Here is a 14,604-nt window from a genome sequence, read left to right on the forward strand (position 1 = left end):
ACATAGAAAAGTATTCGGTTAAGCGGTGTCAGTTTCAAGAGCGTATAAACTGTTTGATATCATATACCAAATATCTAAGCGACATCTTGCAAAACAACCAAACAGTGAAGGAAAAAAATTAGGCGGAAGAAAAAACAAATTATAATAATCACAACAAAAGCATTAAGTCTTTTCACGGAAAAGTGGAAAGACTTTACCAGCTTCAAATAGAGACTATTGGCTGTTGCAATCAATTATAAATAAATGTCACTCATATTTCATGTCAAATCCTAAATTGGACTCGAAGTATATTTACAATTACTACGCATTCATGTTAAAATTTACTTCAATAGACTATAAATTTGAACAAAAAAAAAAATATGTACACTAATTTGAAATAAAATTTTATTTTAGCTGTTGTTCCAGGGAAAACTGATATTTATTAACCAACACATATAAACAGTCTAAAGTACAATTGTAATGACTAAATACTTACATGTTAAACATCCTAATGTGCCATCTACCATGAAACCATCTACATTGTGTGGGAGTGGAACATATCTGGGCTGTATGTGTTACAAAAGAAAAAATTTAAATAAGCATCAGCTTTAGATAGAGAATATTTAATGGCTGTTGAAAAAATTAAAAAATTAATGTGATTCACGTTTTATGTTAAATCTTAAATTACGGACAATTAATTTACAATTACTCTTTCATTCTGAAATAAAATTTTAAGCTATTGTTTCAGTGAAAACAGATTTTTATTGACTTCCAAATATTAACATAGTTTTAAGAACAATTGTAATTACCAAATACTTACATGTTGACTCTTCCTATGTGCCATGAATCCATCTTCTTCTGTCTAGGAGTGCAACATATTTAGGCTGTATCTTTAACAAAAACTATCACTTAATATCAGCTTGAGAGTCTATTTGCTGTTGCAATTTTTTCAGAATTTAATCTTTTGCATGTTGGACAAGAATATTTATAATTACTATACTTTCCATTAAGAATATATTTCAATAGAATGTAAATTTGAAGCAAATATTTTTAGACCAATTTGTAATAAAGTTTCAAATTGGTTGATAATGAAATGGAGCCAGACAAAAAACTAAATACATTTTACCATAAACACAAGTTTTCATCATACTATGTAATCAGCTCTGTTGGGGGATCTGTTTTCACCAGATAAGCGCCCATTAAATTCATCAATGTTATATCAAAATCTAAAGTTTGCTCTCTGCAGAGGTCTGCTTTTACGAGACCCATTTTAACATAAAGCATCTTTTTGTCAAACTGTTCAGGAAAAAAATGGATTTTTATTACCTAACAAACATAAACATAGTTTTAAGAAAAATTGTAATGACCAAATACCTACATGTGCAACATCCTAATGTGCTATCTACAATGACAGCATCTTTCATGGTATAGGAGTGTTACATATTTAGGCTGTATAATCTGTAACAAAAACAAAAATTATAAATTAAGTTTCCGCTTTAAATCCAGACTTTTTGCTGTTGCAATCAATTCAGAAAATAATGTGATGCATGTTTTATGTTAAATCCCAAAAAGTATAAAAACAATTACTATACATTCTTATTAAAATATTCAGCATTAAAGTATAAATTTGAATGAAAGAAATTTTAGCCCAATTTGTTATAAAGCTTCAATCTGTTGTTTCAGAAAAAAAACAATTTTTATTACCTAACAAATATAAATATTGTTTTAAGAAAAAATTGTAATGACCAAATACCTACATGTGACTATTCCTAATGTGCATCTACAATGGAAGCATCTTTCATGGCATAGGAGTCTTACATATTTAGGCTATCTGCAACGAAAACAAAAAAAAATATACATTAATGTCAGCTTTTAATCCAGACTATTTGCTGTTGCAATCAATTCAGAACTTAATGTGATGCATGTTTTATGTCAAATCCTTCATTGGAGACAAGAATTTTTACAATCACCATACAAAACCAAGAGTTCCAAATGGTAAAGTTGAAATCATCACTTCGTGTTCCTTATGTCGTAACTACAATCCCATTCCCTTTTCACGAATGTGACCTACTGAATTAGACTATTTACCAGCTTTGTTATAACATGAGCAACACGACGGGTGCCACATGTGAAGCAGAATCTGCTTACCCTTCCGGAGCACCTGAGATCACACCCCGTTTTTGGTGGGGTTCGTGTTGCTGTTGTACCCCTATTTGTGACATGTTTACCTATTGTGTCGGTTTGTTTTGTTCACACATCACTGTCAATATAATGGAATTTGATGAGACTGTCATACAAGCGAGAAGTTTAGCTAACTTTAAAACCAGGTTTAATCCACCATTTTCTACATAAGAAAATGCCTGTACAAAGTCAGGAATATAACAGTTGTTATCCATTCATTTGATGTGTTTGAGCTTTTGATTTTGCCATTTGATTAGGGCTTTCCGTTTTGAATTCTTATTAAAATATATCTCATTACAGTGAATATTTCAATAAATGAAATGTAGGACCAATTTGTAATGAAATTTCAAGCTGTTGTTCCAGGAAAAACTGATTTTTATTACCTAACAAATATAAACATAGTTTTTAAGAACAATTGTTATGAATAAATACTTACATGTGACTAATCCTAATATGCTATCTGCAATGGAAGCATCTTTCATGGTATAGGAGTCCTACATATTTAGGCTATCTGTAACAAAAACAAATATTTGAAATTAGTTACAGCTTCAAAATTAAAGCTATTTGCTGTTGCAATCAATTCAGAAATTAATGTGATGCATGTTTTATGTCAAATCCTAAATTGGAGACATATATCTACAATACCTATACATTCTTATTAAAATATACTTCATTAGGATATAAATAAAAATAAAAGAAATTTTAAACCAATTTGTTATAAAGCTTCAATCTGTTGTTTCAGTGAAAACTGATTTTTAATGCCTAACAAATATAAACCTAGTTTAAAGAAAAAAATTGTAATGAATAAATACATACATGTAACTAATCCTAATGTGCTATATACAATGAAACCATCTCATTGTCGAAGAGTAACATATTTAGGCTGTATCTGTATGAAAAACAAAAATTGTAAATTAGTATCAGCTTTAAATAGGGAATATTTGCTATTGCAATCAATTCAGAAATTAATGTGATGCATGTTTTGTCAAATCCTAAATTTGAGACTTAGTATATTTACAATTACTTAACTTATTACAGTAAATATTTGAATAAAAGAAATATTAGACAAATTTGTAATAAAATTTTAAATGGTTGTTCAAGGGGAAAACTGATTTTTGTTACCTTCCACATATAAAAAGATATAAAAGTACAATTATAATGACCAAATACTTACATGATATGTATCTTCGTGTGCTATATACCATGAAAGCATCTTCATTGTCAAGGAGTGTAACATATCTAGTCTGTATCTAACAAAAACAAAAATTCGAAATCAGTATCAGCTTTAAATAGAGAATATTGATTGTTGCAATTAATTCAAAATTAATATGATTCGTTTTTTATGACAAATCCTAATTTGAAGACAAGTATATAAACAATTTCATACATTATCATTAAACTTATCTTCATAAAGAGTATAAATTTGAATAAAAGAAATTTAAAACCAATTTGTAATCAAATCTAATTTAAGCTGTTGTTCCAGGGAAAACTGATTTTTGTTACCTGCAAACCATATAAACATAGTTTAAGGAACAATTAAAAATACCAAATACTTACATGCTATGTCTCCAGATGAGTGATCAATCTACCATGAAACCATCTTCATTGTCTAGGAGTGTAACATATTTAGGCTGTATCTAAAAATATCAAAATCGAGTCTAAAATGTCATTTCCAGTCTTAGATTATAGTGAGTACCGATTCAAAAAAATATATGGTTTCTATACACTTTTGTCCGAAATAAGGGAGATAATTTGATACTTCCGGTTTAGAAAAATATTACTTCTTGTATAATATGATAGGTTACTTGACACGGATTCCAAAAATATATGGTTCTATATACTTTTACATTAAATAAGCACAAAAAATAGCTACTTCCGGTTCACACAAGGTCACTTCTGGTTGGCTTTTTCAAGGTCATATGGCTTGCAACCTAATGCAAGAAGTTCTTTGGCTCTATCATTTATAAACATAAAGTTAATGCTAAGGTCAAAATCTAAAACGTCAAATTTACCTATGCCCTTGACCTATATTTCAAGTTCATAAAGTAAGGACCTCAAATAAAAAACCCTAGGTCTCTACTAAATACGGTTAATGAGTAATATCATCATACAACTAGCTTTAAATATGAGAGGGGAAGAAACTCCCATTTCATGTCAACGTACGCGTTCAACCAAAAATCATGTGTTACGACAGTTTGCATATAACAATCTAGTAAAAATATTTTGTCAATATCTTATACGGCCTCTGATAAGAAATAAGTCAAAATAAAAATTTAGAAGAGGACCTTGCAAGACCTTTGACCTTGACCTAAATTTTCTTTAAGTTGACCAATGACCTCAAACCAAAACACCCTAGGTCTCTATCACTTATGGTTTACAAGTTACAAATACATATCACTTATTTCAAATACATAAGGGGGAATAACTCTCATATGAAGTCTTCGCAACGCTTCAGCCAAAATGAAACGTAACATCCAGGATATAATGAATAATTTGAAATAATAAATTAGTCGGTTTCTTCTAAGGTTGCGAAGAATAAGAAATATCAAGAAAAAAGGTGTTCGGGGAGATAAGTATTCGGTTAAGCGGTGTCAGTTTCAAGAGTGTATAAACTCTTTGATATCATATACCAAATATCTAAGCGACATCTTGCAAAACAACCAAACAGTGAAGGAAAAAAATTAGGCGGAAGAAAAAACAAATTATAATAATCACAACAAAAGCATTAAGTCTTTTCACGGAAAAGTGGAAAGACTTTACCAGCTTCAAATAGAGACTATTGGCTGTTGCAATCAATCAATTATCAATAAATGTCACTCATATTTGATGTCAAATCCTAAATTGGACTCGAAGTATATTTACAATTACTACGCATTCATGTTAAAATTTACTTCAATAGACTATAAATTTGAACAAAAAAAAAATATGTACACTAATTTGAAATAAAATTTTATTTTAGCTGTTGTTCCAGGGAAAACTGATATTTATTACCCAACACATATAAACAGTCTAAAGTACAATTGTAATGACTAAATACTTACATGTTAAGCATCCTAATGTGCCATCTACCATGAAACCATCTACATTGTGTGGGAGTGGAACATATCTGGGCTGTATGTGTTACAAAAGAAAAATTTAAATTAGCATCAGCTTTAGATAAAGAACATTTAATGGCTGTTGAAAAAAATTAAAAAATTAATGTGATTCACGTTTTATGTTAAATCTTAGATTACGGACAATTAATTTACAATTACTCTTTCATTCTTATTAAAATATACCACATTTGAAATTCGAATAAAAGATATTTTAGACCAATTTGTAATAAAATTTTAAGCTATTGTTTCAGTGAAAACAGATTTTTATTGACTTCCAAATATTAACATAGTTTTAAGTACAATTGTAATTACCAAATACTTACATGTTGACTCTTCCTATGTGCCATGAATCCATCTTCTTCTGTCTAGGAGTGCAACATATTTAGGCTGTATCTTTAACAAAAACTATCACTTAATATCAGCTTGAGAGTCTATTTGCTGTTGCAATTTTTTCAGAATTTAATCTTTTGCATGTTGGACAAGAATATTTATAATTACTATACTTTCCATTAAGAATATATTTCATTAGAATGTAAATTTGAAGCAAATATTTTTAGACCAATTTGTAATAAAGTTTCAAATTGGTTGATAATGAAATGGAGCCAGACAAAAAACTAAATACATTTTACCATAAACACAAGTTTTCATCATACTATGTAATCAGCTCTGTTGGGGGATCTGTTTTCACCAGATTAGCGCCCATTAAATTCATCAATGTTATATCAAAATCTAAAGTTTGCTCTCTGCAGAGGTCTGCTTTTACGAGACCCATTTTAACATAAAGCATCTTTTTGTCAAACTGTTCAGGAAAAAAATGGATTTTTATTACCTAACAAACATAAACATAGTTTTAAGAAAAATTGTAATGACCAAATACCTACATGTGACTATTCCTAATGTGCATCTGCAATGGAAGCATCTTTCATGGCATAGGAGTCTTACATATTTAGGCTATCTGCAACGAAAACAAAAAAAAATATACATTAATTTCAGCTTTTAATCCAGACTATTTGCTGTTGCAATCAATTCAGAACTTAATGTGATGCATGTTTTATGTCAAATCCTTCATTGGAGACAAGAATTTTTACAATCACCATACAAAACCAAGAGTTCCAAATGGTAAAGTTGAAATCATCACTTCGTGTTCCTTATGTCGTAACTACAATCCCATTCCCTTTTCACGAATGTGACCTACTGAATTAGACTATTTACCAGCTTTGTTATAACATGAGCAACACGACGGGTGCCACATGTGGAGCAGAATCTGCTTACCCTTCCGGAGCACCTGAGATCACACCCCGTTTTTGGTGGGGTTCGTGTTGCTGTTGTACCCCTATTTGTGACATGTTTACCTATTGTGTCGGTTTGTTTTGTTCACACATCACTGTCAATATAATGGAATTTGATGAGACTGTCATACAAGCGAGAAGTTTAGCTAACTTTAAAACCAGGTTTAATCCACCATTTTCTACATAAGAGAATGCCTGTACAAAGTCAGGAATATAACAGTTGTTATCCATTCATTTGATGTGTTTGAGCTTTTGATTTTGCCATTTGATTAGGGCTTTCCGTTTTGAATTCTTATTAAAATATATCTCATTACAGTGAATATTTCAATAAATGAAATGTAGGACCAATTTGTAATAAAATTTCAAGCTGTTGTTCCAGGAAAAACTGATTTTTATTACCTAACAAATATAAACATAGTTTTTAAGAACAATTGTTATGAATAAATACTTACATGTGACTAATCCTAATATGCTATCTGCAATGGAAGCATCTTTCATGGTATAGGAGTCTTACATATTTAGGCTATCTGTAACAAAAACAAATATTTGAAATTAGTTACAGCTTCAAAATTAAAGCTATTTGCTGTTGCAATCAATTCAGAAATTAATGTGATGCATGTTTTATGTCAAATCCTAAATTGGAGACGTATATCTACAATACCTATACATTCTTATTAAAATATACTTCATTAGGATATAAATAAAAATAAAAGAAATTTTAAACCAATTTGTTATAAAGCTTCAATCTGTTGTTTCAGTGAAAACTGATTTTTAATGCCTAACAAATATAAACCTAGTTTAAAGAAAAAAATTGTAATGAATAAATACATACATGTAACTAATCCTAATGTGCTATATACAATGAAACCATCTCATTGTCGAAGAGTAACATATTTAGGCTGTATCTGTATGAAAAACAAAAATTGTAAATTAGTATCAGCTTTAAATAGGGAATATTTGCTATTGCAATCAATTCAGAAATTAATGTGATGCATGTTTTGTCAAATCCTAAATTTGAGACTTAGTATATTTACAATTACTTAACTTATTACAGTAAATATTTGAATAAAACAAATATTAGACAAATTTGTAATAAAATTTTAAATGGTTGTTCAAGGGGAAAACTGATTTTTGTTACCTTCCACATATAAAAAGATATAAAAGTACAATTATAATGACCAAATACTTACATGATATGTATCTTCGTGTGCTATATACCATGAAAGCATCTTCATTGTCAAGGAATGTAACATATCTAGTCTGTATCTAACAAAAACAAAAATTCTAAATCAGTATCAGCTTTAAATAGAGAATATTGATTGTTGCAATTAATTCAAAATTAATATGATTCGTTTTTTATGACAAATCCTAATTTGAAGACAAGTATATAAACAATTTCTATACATTATCATTAAACTTATCTTCATAAGAGTATAAATTTGAATAAAAGAAATTTAAAACCAATTTGTAATCAAATCTAATTTAAGCTGTTGTTCCAGGGAAAACTGATTTTTGTTACCTGCAAACCATATAAACATAGTTTAAGGAACAATTAAAAATACCAAATACTTACATGCTATGTCTCCAGATGAGTGATCAATCTACCATGAAACCATCTTCATTGTCTAGGAGTGTAAAATATTTAGGCTGTATCTAAAAATATCAAAATCGAGTCTAAAATGTCATTTCCAGTCTTAGATTATAGTGAGTACCGATTCAAAAAAATATATGGTTTCTATCAGGGCTTCCAAAATTTCCTGACGACAGCCGGACATTTTTCAAAGAAATATTTTTGACGGTCAATGATCAGCTGGATACTTAAATGTAACTGAGAGGATGCATAAATTGATATATGTGTAAAAATAATTAGTAGTGTTATATGCAATAAAATTATTTATAACTGTTTTGTTTTCTTCATTCTAAAAAAAAATAAAATATTATCCTCGGTATTGTGTCATTTTTCTGTGTATCGTAATACAGTAACCATCATTGCATCAATCAGCTTCAGTACCTGACTGTTCTCATGTTTTTGTTTCTGTTTATATAATCTATCTTCTCTCTGTGAGTACTAGTAACACTTTGTAAATTAAGGCCATCTTATTTGAAACTGTTGATGTTGGCTTTAATTGCAGTACAACTTGATCATCAATACACGTGATACTTTTCTTTTTGTGTATTGATTACCTGACAACGTGACTTTTACAACTGATGTGGTATTTATAGATAACATTGAGGAGGCCCAATGAAGGATATTGTTTTAAACGGTGTAAAATCTACTGAACAGTGATAACATTTATCTTTGTACGATTTAGAATTTTGATCGGAATCGTCACGTTTACGTTTGCCCATGATCGCAGATTTGTAAAGTTCAATTTGAGACAAAGTCTTTATAACAGTCGGAGATTGTCATGATTGGATATTATTCTTTATGATTTTAATTATAAAAACAGTTTTTAATATGAAAACAAGAATAGAGAACGCCCCCCTTATTTATTGGACAACTCAGCTTGGTATACCCAAGCGAAGCTATTCTCTGTGTTTTTCCTATATATTTTAGTAAATTTTCCCCTTGAGAGTACCCCAGTATTTAACACGATGTACAGTGTTAAATAAAATAATATATATCATACTTATTCATTTATAAATATCCTTATTTGAAGAATAACTTTTAAATATCAGGATACTTTTTTAAACTCAATGCTCATTTAAAATAATATCTATAAAGCGTAATTAAATAGGATGTTGTTCCATACATGCTTACATGTTTGACCTCGTTTACCTGATTACCTTTATGTACATTGTTATGCATCATTAATTCTATTGATAAAGACAAGCTAAGGACACCTCATCAAAGGTAACAAACCTGTAATCAGTGAATGATTTATGGCTTCAATATAACTTATTGAAGGGATAATTGTTTGACAGCTTGTTATTTAAATAAAAGAAAACGTGTTTTTTCTACTTTTTATTGATGTACACAAGCTGAAGACCAAGCCATACATTTATGTACCCAGAGGATTAGACTAACTGAGACACTTCAAAGTATCTGAAATATGCTGCTTCTGTTTTATTTAACCCAATTATGACCGAAATATCTTTGTGAAATAGATTGCCACAATTATAAACTAAAATGCCCAAACGGACATGCCCAAAGCCCCAAACGGACATTTTTATCGATCGATAGTTGGTAAAAATTGGAATGACCGTTTCATGAAAATGCCTTGAATAACAAAATGTGGCACACCAATTCTATTTGACCGTTTGAGGCTGAGAGCAGCCGGTCTTTTTATGAAAGTTTCGGTCAAGTCCGGAATATATGACCGTATTGGAAGCCCTGGTTTCTATACACTTTTGTCCGAAATAAGGGAGATAATTTGATACTTCCGGTTTAGAAAAATATTACTTCTTGTATAATATGATAGGTTACTTGACACGGATTCCAAAAATATATGGTTCACACAAGGTCACTTCTGGTTGGCTTTTTCAAGGTCATATGGCTTGCAACCTAATGCAAGAAGTTCTTTGGCTCTATCATTTATAAACATAAAGTTAATGCTAAGGTCAAAATCTAAAACGTCAAATTTACCTATGCCCTTGACCTATATTTCAAGTTCATAAAGTAAGGACCTCAAATAAAAAACCCTAGGTCTCTACTAAATATGGTTAATGAGTAATATCATCATACAACTAGCTTTAAATATGAGAGGGGAAGAAACTCCCATTTCATGTCAACGTACGCGTTCAACCAAAAATCATGTGTTACGACAGTTTGCATATAACAATTTAGTAAAAATATTTTGTCAATATCTTATACGGCCTCTGATAAGAAATAAGTCAAAATAAAAATTTAGAAGAGGACCTTGACCTTTGACCTTGACCTAAATTTTCTTTAAGTTGACCAATGACCTCAAACCAAAACACCCTAGGTCTCTATCACTTATGGTTTACAAGTTACAAATACATATCACTTATTTCAAATACATAAGGGGGAATAACTCTCATATGGAGTCTTCGCAACGCTTCAGCCAAAATGAAACGTAACATCCAGGATATAATGAATAATTTTGAAATAATAAATTAGTCGGTTTCTTCTAAGGTTGCGAAGAATAAGAAATATCAAGAAAAACAGTGTTCGGGGAGATAAGTATTCGGTTAAGCGGTGTCAGTTTCAAGAGTGTATAAACTCTTTGATATCATATACCAAATATCTAAGCGACATCTTGCAAAACAACCAAACAGTGAAGGAAAAAAATTAGGCGGAAGAAAAAACAAATTATAATAATCACAACAAAAGCATTAAGTCTTTTCACGGAAAAGTGGAAAGACTTTACCAGCTTCAAATAGAGACTATTGGCTGTTGCAATCAATCAATTATCAATAAATGTCACTCATATTTGATGTCAAATCCTAAATTGGACTCGAAGTATATTTACAATTACTACGCATTCATGTTAAAATTTACTTCAATAGACTATAAATTTGAACAAAAAAAAAATATGTACACTAATTTGAAATAAAATTTTATTTTAGCTGTTGTTCCAGGGAAAACTGATATTTATTACCCAACACATATAAACAGTCTAAAGTACAATTGTAATGACTAAATACTTACATGTTAAACATCCTAATGTGCCATCTACCATGAAACCATCTACATTGTGTGGGAGTGGAACATATCTGGGCTGTATGTGTTACAAAAGAAAAAATTTAAATTAGCATCAGCTTTAGATAAAGAACATTTAATGGCTGTTGAAAAAAATTAAAAAATTAATGTGATTCACGTTTTATGTTAAATCTTAAATTACGGACAATTAATTTACAATTACTCTTTCATTCTTATTAAAACATACCACATTTGAAATTCGAATAAAAGATATTTTAGACCAATTTGTAATAAAATTTTAAGCTATTGTTTCAGTGAAAACAGATTTTTATTGACTTCCAAATATTAACATAGTTTTAAGTACAATTGTAATTACCAAATACTTACATGTTGACTCTTCCTATGTGCCATGAATCCATCTTCTTCTGTCTAGGAGTGCAACATATTTAGGCTGTATCTTTAACAAAAACTATCACTTAATATCAGCTTGAGAGTCTATTTGCTGTTGCAATTTTTTCAGAATTTAATCTTTTGCATGTTGGACAAGAATATTTATAATTACTATACTTTCCATTAAGAATATATTTCATTAGAATGTAAATTTGAAGAAAATATTTTTAGACCAATTTGTAATAAAGTTTCAAATTGGTTGATAATGAAATGGAGCCAGACAAAAAACTAAATACATTTCACCATAAACACAAGTTTTCATCATACTATGTAATCAGCTCTGTTGGGGGATCTGTTTTCACGAGATTAGCGCCCATTAAATTCATCAATGTTATATCAAAATCTAAAGTTTGCTCTCTGCAGAGGTCTGCTTTTACGAGACCCATTTTAACATAAAGCATCTTTTTGTCAAACTGTTCAGGAAAAAAATGGATTTTTATTACCTAACAAACATAAACATAGTTTTAAGAAAAATTGTAATGACCAAATACCTACATGTGCAACATCCTAATGTGCTATCTACAATGACAGCATCTTTCATGGTATAGGAGTGTTACATATTTAGGCTGTATAATCTGTAACAAAAACAAAAATTATAAATTAAGTTTCCGCTTTAAATCCAGACTTTTTGCTGTTGCAATCAATTCAGAAAATAATGTGATGCATGTTTTATGTTAAATCCCAAAAAGTATAAAAACAATTACTATACATTCTTATTAAAATATTCAGCATTAAAGTATAAATTTGAATGAAAGAAATTTTAGCCCAATTTGTTATAAAGCTTCAATCTGTTGTTTCAGAAAAAAACCAATTTTTATTACCTAACAAATATAAATATTGTTTTAAGAAAAAATTGTAATGACCAAATACCTACATGTGACTATTCCTAATGTGCATCTGCAATGGAAGCATCTTTCATGGCATAGGAGTCTTACATATTTAGGCTATCTGCAACGAAAACAAAAAAAAATATACATTAATTTCAGCTTTTAATCCAGACTATTTGCTGTTGCAATCAATTCAGAACTTAATGTGATGCATGTTTTATGTCAAATCCTTCATTGGAGACAAGAATTTTTACAATCACCATACAAAACCAAGAATTCCAAATGGTAAAGTTGAAATCATCACTTCGTGTTCCTTATGTCGTAACTACAATCCCATTCCCTTTTCACGAATGTGACTTACTGAATTAGACTATTTACCAGCTTTGTTATAACATGAGCAACACGACGGGTGCCACATGTGGAGCAGAATCTGCTTACCCTTCCGGAGCACCTGAGATCACACCCCGTTTTTGGTGGGGTTCGTGTTGCTGTTGTACCCCTATTTGTGACATGTTTACCTATTGTGTCGCTTTGTTTTGTTCACACATCACTGTCAATATAATGGAATTTGATGAGACTGTCATACAAGCGAGAAGTTTAGCTAACTTTAAAACCAGGTTTAATCCACCATTTTCTACATAAGAAAATGCCTGTACAAAGTCAGGAATATAACAGTTGTTATCCATTCATTTGATGTGTTTGAGCTTTTGATTTTGCCATTTGATTAGGGCTTTCTGTTTTGAATTCTTATTAAAATATATCTCATTACAGTGAATATTTCAATAAATGAAATGTAGGACCAATTTGTAATAAAATTTCAAGCTGTTGTTCCAGGAAAAACTGATTTTTATTACCTAACAAATATAAACATAGTTTTTAAGAACAATTGTTATGAATAAATACTTACATGTGACTAATCCTAATATGCTATCTGCAATGGAAGCATCTTTCATGGTATAGGAGTCTTACATATTTAGGCTATCTGTAACAAAAACAAATATTTGAAATTAGTTACAGCTTCAAAATTAAAGCTATTTGGTGTTGCAATCAATTCAGAAATTAATGTGATGCATGTTTTATGTCAAATCCTAAATTGGAGACGTATATCTACAATACCTATACATTCTTATTAAAATATACTTCATTAGGATATAAATAAAAATAAAAGAAATTTTAAACCAATTTGTTATAAAGCTTCAATCTGTTGTTTCAGTGAAAACTGATTTTTAATGCCTAACAAATATAAACCTAGTTTAAAGAAAAAAATTGTAATGAATAAATACATACATGTAACTAATCCTAATGTGCTATATACAATGAAACCATCTCATTGTCGAAGAGTAACATATTTAGGCTGTATCTGTATGAAAAACAAAAATTGTAAATTAGTATCAGCTTTAAATAGGGAATATTTGCTATTGCAATCAATTCAGAAATTAATGTGATGCATGTTTTGTCAAATCCTAAATTTGAGACTTAGTATATTTACAATTACTTAACTTATTACAGTAAATATTTGAATAAAAGAAATATTAGACAAATTTGTAATAAAATTTTAAATGGTTGTTCAAGGGGAAAACTGATTTTTGTTACCTTCCACATATAAAAAGATATAAAAGTACAATTATAATGACCAAATACTTACATGATATGTATCTTCGTGTGCTATATACCATGAAAGCATCTTCATTGTCAAGGAATGTAACATATCTAGTCTGTATCTAACAAAAACAAAAATTCTAAATCAGTATCAGCTTTAAATAGAGAATATTGATTGTTGCAATTAATTCAAAATTAATATGATTCGTTTTTTATGACAAATCCTAATTTGAAGACAAGTATATAAACAATTTCTATACATTATCATTAAACTTATCTTCATAAGAGTATAAATTTGAATAAAAGAAATTTAAAACCAATTTGTAATCAAATCTAATTTAAGCTGTTGTTCCAGGGAAAACTGATTTTTGTTACCTGCAAACCATATAAACATAGTTTAAGGAACAATTAAAAATACCAAATACTTACATGCTATGTCTCCAGATGAGTGATCAACCTACCATGAAACCATCTTCATTGTCTAGGAGTGTAACATATTTAGGCTGTATCTAAAAATATCAAATTCGAGTCTAAAATGTCATTTCCAGTCTTAGATTATAGTGAGTACCGATTCAAAAAAA

General features: G+C 29.6%; 1 long non-coding RNA gene across 12 annotated transcripts in view; it reads right to left on the minus strand.

The window, feature by feature from the left end:
* Nucleotides 1–14,604, minus strand: part of LOC127738851 (uncharacterized) — a 59,874-nt gene that overhangs the window by 40,608 nt on the left and 4,662 nt on the right. For 3 of the 12 annotated variants that reach the window (XR_008000183.1, XR_008000188.1, XR_008000181.1), the window contains exons 3-5: nucleotides 13,712–13,784; nucleotides 13,332–13,406; nucleotides 6,137–6,210 (exon numbers count right to left, since the gene is read on the minus strand). This is a non-coding gene — a long non-coding RNA (uncharacterized LOC127738851). Of the gene's footprint in view, nucleotides 1–475; nucleotides 546–799; nucleotides 870–1,357; nucleotides 1,438–2,976; nucleotides 3,050–3,334; nucleotides 3,411–6,136; nucleotides 6,211–6,996; nucleotides 7,072–7,376; nucleotides 7,450–8,117; nucleotides 8,198–11,156; nucleotides 11,227–11,534; nucleotides 11,605–12,092; nucleotides 12,173–12,471; nucleotides 12,546–13,331; nucleotides 13,407–13,711; nucleotides 13,785–14,604 lie in introns of all 12 variants that reach the window. The other 9 variants (XR_008000187.1, XR_008000186.1, XR_008000177.1 and 6 more) reach the window with 8 other exon arrangements.

Source organism: Mytilus californianus, unplaced genomic scaffold (assembly GCF_021869535.1).
Source record: "Mytilus californianus isolate M0D057914Y unplaced genomic scaffold, xbMytCali1.0.p SCAF_4, whole genome shotgun sequence".
Taxonomy (NCBI): Eukaryota; Metazoa; Mollusca; class Bivalvia; order Mytilida; family Mytilidae; genus Mytilus; species Mytilus californianus.